Source organism: Gymnoscopelus braueri, assembly GCF_963280865.1.
Source record: "Gymnoscopelus braueri genome assembly, chromosome: 21".
Taxonomy (NCBI): Eukaryota; Metazoa; Chordata; class Actinopteri; order Myctophiformes; family Myctophidae; genus Gymnoscopelus; species Gymnoscopelus braueri.
This window is the reverse complement of record NC_137623.1, coordinates 16,200,661-16,206,642: the sequence shown is the minus strand read 5'-3', so window position 1 is coordinate 16,206,642 and position 5,982 is coordinate 16,200,661. Positions and strand designations below refer to the sequence as shown.

The window sequence follows — 5,982 nt, the reverse complement described above, 5'->3', positions numbered from 1 at the left end:
TACACCACTGGTAACTAGTTACTTTGTAGATTTTACAAAACATACATAACCCACTTCAATCTAGATCTACAAGCTCACAAGCTTGATACTTTTACTTAAGTAAAGAATGTGAGTACTTTTTTCCCATTACTGCACATAGTAGTTATGTGCATATGAACACGTCGACTCCCATGCAGACACTGGCCACTCCCCCTTTTACAAAGCTTGATATTAAGAGCTGTTAAGGCTGCAGCTCATTTGAACCTCTGTCTCCGTCACCATGCAGAAGCTGATCATACTCATCCTGGGCCTCGTGCTCCTACGTCATGGTAAGTCTTTTTTTCCCCTTTCTTATCCGCTTTAGTTTAACCAATTTTACCATTTAAGACCTGGAACGCATCTATGTCACTTTTTGATTTGAGCAAAAATAGCAGATACGAGCTTGTAGATCTGCTATTTTTGAAAAATTATGAAAATGTGTGCAAATCTTTGAATATATATTGTTTTAACATTTTTTTACTAAAATATTTGCTTCTGGGGGGTCCCTGGAACAACATATTTTGAGATGGCGGTCGGTGGCCAAATGAATAACTTGAATAACTCGCAGCGGTTCCGGTACAAAGGAGACTCTTTGTGTCTCCTACCGGAACCGCTGCCATTCATACACATTTTATTGGCTTAGGAATGAGACAAAAACAAAAAGAATATCCATGAATTCAAGCCTGCATGGGGTGACTGATCCATAGAAAAAAAATATTGTTTTGGGGTGAACTATCCCTTTAATGTTGATATGGCACACCGCCTATCAAGACAATGACAAACATGGCGCTTGGTGTCAAAAAGTCTGCCGACCCCTGAAGCCACACAGATAGCATGTTAGACATCATACTAGATCAGGGCTGATGCAACTGTGATGATGCAGAGGGACACTATATTTCCACACTCACTCCAGAGGAACACATTGCATATACTGTTGGGGCAGACACCTCTTATCTCCATATTTTTTACTTTTTCCATGTCACACAAAAGTACCAAAAATAGCCGATCTACGCGTCACACTGCAACGCGCTTTGAGCTTGTATATCTGCTATTTTTGCTGTTTTTGAATTGGAATCCAGATTTCTTTTGCTGCTATTTTTCAATTGGAATCCTGAAAAATATTTTGTTTTATTTAATTTCAAATGCATTTAGTTATACTTATGTTAACTTTATGAACTTAAATACAAATACATTGGACATAAAACAGACAATAGAATGTTAATACTAGTCATTAAGCTACTAATATAGACTGAAGTAATTAAGACCGGGAACGCATCTGTTTAACCACTTAGACCATTAGTTTATACTTTGGCTATTAAAAAATAGCAGATCTACAAGCTCATATGAGCTTGTAGATCTGCTATTTTTTTAAAAATCTTGAAAACTTGTGCAATTCTTTGAATATATATTTTTCCAAGTGAACATATTTTACTCAAATATTTACTTCTGGGGGTCCCTGGAACAAAACATTTTCAGACGGTGGTCCGCGGCCAAATAGGCTTCATATCATTCTGGGGTCCTTGACATGAAAATGTTTGAGAGCCACTGATTATAGCAACATATATATTTTTTTAAACTGTTTAGGATTTAGAAAACATTTGTAGAATCCCCCCCGAAGTAAAGATTTGAGTCAAAATGTTCGCTTTAAAACATATTTATTCAAAGATTTGCACACAATTTCACGATAATAATAAATAAATAGCAGATCTACAAGCTCGTAGCGCAGCACTCGGTGCGACGGTATGAGCTTGTAGATCTGATATTTTTGAATAACCAAAGAAATCCTTAAAAATGACACAGATGCGTTCCAGGTCTTAATGGGTTAAAGGGATAGTTCACCCAAAACATGATTTATTTTCTATCAATTGCACACACCCCACGAAGCCTTGTATTCACGGAGACTTTTTAATCGTCAAATTATTGGCTGAGGAATGCAACAAAAACTAACACAGCTTCATGAATTCAACTCTTCATGGGTGTGTGAGTGATAGAAAATAAGTCAACTTTTGGGCGAACTATATATCCTTAGGCTTTAACCGATAAAAAGCCAGGAAAGTGAAATTTTACACCATTTTGAATCACAATCTTTTATCTTATCTTTTAAATATATATATATATATATATATATATATATATATATATATATATATATATATATATATATATATATTCTTTTTAAAGGAAATATTCTTTTACTTCTGGGCGTCTCTGGACAAAAACATATTTTGAGATGGGGGTCGGCAGCCAAATATAAAAATGTATAATATATATAAAAGAACCGCTGATATAGCAACACACGTTTTTCACAAAAAACTGTTCAAGGGTAATAATCAAGGCCACCGATACTGTGGGTGCCTCGGGGCTAAAGCCCCCAAAAGAAAAAACCTCCGACATCTACACTTCATGGAGTAGGCCAACATTTTTTGTACCAAATTAACCGAATTAACGTTAAAGCAGGGGTCTTCAACAGGGGGTCCGGGACCCCTAGGGGGTCCTCAGAGCTACTATAGGGGGTCCGCCAAATCGTTGTGTGATATGATTTAGTTTTTTTACATTAATGACCTGAACCCTAGAATTCCTTTTCTGAGGGGAACATTAGCCGAAAATAGCAGATCTACAAGCTCTGCGAGGCGTTGTGAGCTTGTAGATCTGTTATTTTTGGCAAAGAGGCTACAGGTGTAGAGGGGAAAAAAGAGCAGACTAAGTTAAAAAAAAAACTTTAATCTGAAACACAATTTTATACAATATAGAGTAGGGGGTCCCTGCTTCATCTCTCTCTCAGCTAGGGGGTCCTTGGCCTGAAAACGTTTAAGACCCCTGCGTTAAAGTAACAAAAAAACAACAAAAAACAAACAAAAAACAAACAAAAAAGTAACAAACCCCCCCAAAAAAAAACATGTGCGCTGGCCACGCATGCACGCGCACTGCGTCCCCGGATGCGCCCCCAGGAGCATGCACTTAAATCGGCGCCACTGGTAATAATAATTTGGTTTTAATTGTATGATATTGTCTACCTGTTACATTAGCCTCTGTGTCTGCCTTGGAGTGTCACGTATGCAAGACGCCTAAAGATGCCGAGAAGGACTGCGCCGCGAAGGAAACATGTGAATCCCCCAAGGATCGCTGCTTCACAACACCAGGTAATTATCCTACGGCTTCAGACAATTGTCCTGTTTACATGAATATGTCCAGTGGTATAAAGTAACTAAGTACATTTTTTAGGTATTTTTTACTTTACTGGAGTATTTCCAATTTTCTGTACTTTTACTTCTACTCCACTACATCTCAGAGGCAAATATTGCACTTTTACTCCACTACAATTATTGGACAACTTTAGTTACTGGTTACTTTGTAGATATTATTACAAAACATACATTACCCACTTCAGCCCTATATATATTTAGACCATTTGCAGATCCATTTGCAGATCTACAAGCTCACAATGCGTCGCGATGCGACGCATTGTGAGCTTGTAGATCTGCTATTTTCAAATGATTCTAATACATTTTATACATTTGAAAACTTGGGAAATGGGACAGTCTGCATAATGAGTACTTTTTACTTTTGATACTTTAAGTACATTTTGATGCCAGTACTTTTGTACTTTCACTCAAGTACATTTTGAATTCCGGACTTTTACTTGTAACAAAGTATTTCTACATTGCAGTATTGATACTTATGTCATGCCTCATCTCAGAAAAAAATGCAATGATCTTTCTAGACTTCATATAAGGTCCCTATTTTGTGCGCCCCCTTACCGCTTATGGCTAAACTTTTTAGCCATTTATTTACTATTTAGAAAAAAATAACATTTTGAAACAGCTCAAATAGCCGATCTATAAGCTCACAATGTGTCAATGTAGATCGGATATTTTCATTATGTTACAATATTTTTCAAAAATAGTAAAAAAGAAAACAAAAATTAAAAGCCAAAAAAGGTATAGGCATAAGGGGAAAGGTAGGGACCCATACATTACTAAAAGGGATATTTCACTTTCAATCATGTTTGGGGTCATTTTAACGTCTACTCAGGCTTCTGTGTTTCACCACAGATAGTTTATAAGTTGATTGATTCAGTATTTGGATATTTGATATTCATTTTATCAGACTCACAACGCGTCGCATCCAAATAGCCTATGTATAAAATAGGGCTGAAGTGGTTAATGTATGTTTCATAATATAATCTGAAAAGTAACTAGTGACTAAAGTTTTCAAATAATTGTAGTGGAGTAAAAGTACAATATTTGCTTCTGAGATGTAGAGGAGTAGAAGTAAAAGTATTGGAAATTGGAAATACTCAAGTAAAGTACAAATACCTCAAAATTGTACAGTAAAAGTACAGTACTTAAGTAAATGTACTTAGTTACTTTACACCACTGAGTACAGAGAGTAATAATATCCTTCTCTCTCTGCGTGTGTGCGCGCGCGCGTGTGTGTGTGTGTGTGTGTGTGTGTGTGTGTGTGTGTGTGTGTGTGTGTGTGTGTGTGTGTGTGTGTGTGTGTGAGTGTGTTCGCAGAGACTGGAAAGGTGACTGAGATGGGCTGCGAGGCGGTGGCTGACTGCACAGGAAAGAAGTGCTGCGACACAGAGTTGTGCAACAAAGCCCCGGCTGAAGCCACGAGCACATCTGGAGCCGTTAGCTCTGTTGTGAGCCTGCTGCTCAGGGCCGGTGCTAGGCAATTTGGCGCCCTAGGCAATATTTTTTCTGGCGCCCCCCCGCCCCCACCCCCCCCCCCCCCCGCCCTCACCCCCCCCCCCCCCGCCGTGCCACTGTTTTCTTTTTCTGTCACAGCGCCACGAAGAGCCTCCAAATTTTGGCATCTAGTGCATACATGGGGCAACTGGTGGCTCGGGGGCCACATGATTGCATCAGCCCTGATCTAGTATGATGTCTAACATGCTATCTGTGTGGCTTCAGGGGTCGGCAGACTTTTTGACACCAAGCGCCATGTTTGTCATTGTCTTGATAGTCGGTGTGCCATATCAACATTAAAGGGATAGTTCACCCCCAAAATGCATTTTTTTCCTACGGATCAGTCACCCCATGCAGGCTTGAAGTCATGGATATTATTTATATTATTATTATTTTTATTTATTTTGTTTTTGTCTCATTCCTAAGCCAATAAAATGTTTATGAATTGCAGCGGTTCCGGTAGGAGACACAAAGAGTCTCCTTTGTACCGGAACCGCTGCCTACCGGTCCGCTGGTCATCAACTTATTGGCTTATTGTATTGACAAAAACAAAAACAAAAATATCCATGAATTCAAGTCTCCATAGGGGGACTAATCCATATAAAAAGAGTTATTCAAGTTCAAGTTCAGTTTATTATTTATTATGCCCCAAACTGGGCAATTTATGTTACAGCAGATAATAATAATAAACTCCAAGACACAGTAAACATATACATACACAAGACATAAACATAGACATGATCACAAGATCCAGATAATAATAGCTATTAATACCTCCTCCTGCCTCCATTATTGATGGCACGGAATGTTAGTTGTTTTGGGTGAACTATCTCTTTAAGTTTAATTATGACACAGCGTCAAAATGTCCTATTCTTTAGAAACCCTTTCTTTCACATCAGGATGTTTGATCACAGACTCAGAGCAAGTTTGAATGAATGTATAGAAACATGTGCAGGATGTAATTTGTATCTGATGTGATGTGAGGGGACTCAGTTTAACTGACTAAACTCTTTTTCAGTGGTGTAAAGTAACTAAGTACATGTACTCAAGTATTGTACTTAAGTACAATTGTGAGGTATTTTTTACTTTACTGGAGTATTTCCAGTTTTCAGTATTTTTTACTTCTACTCCACTACATCTCAGAGGCAAATATTGTACTTTTACTACACTACAATTATCTGAGCCGATCCCCTCCCCAAATCTTCCTCACTGACTCACCACTGCTTGTTATTCCGTATTTTGATAATAAAGCTTCTGTGTGCAGCATCCA

The 5,982-nt window shown here is 38.2% G+C and overlaps 1 long non-coding RNA gene across 2 annotated transcripts; it reads left to right on the top strand.

Annotated features, from left to right (window-relative positions):
• The first annotated feature begins 236 nt into the window (after positions 1 to 236).
• On the top strand, positions 237 to 5,982 carry LOC308077490. 2 transcript variants are annotated; one of them, XR_013932411.1, is made up of 3 exons: positions 237 to 308; positions 3,045 to 3,158; positions 4,536 to 5,982. It is a non-coding gene; the product is annotated as an uncharacterized lncRNA (long non-coding RNA). The 2 variants fall into 2 exon arrangements; XR_013932412.1 differs by having other exon boundaries at positions 4,525 to 5,982.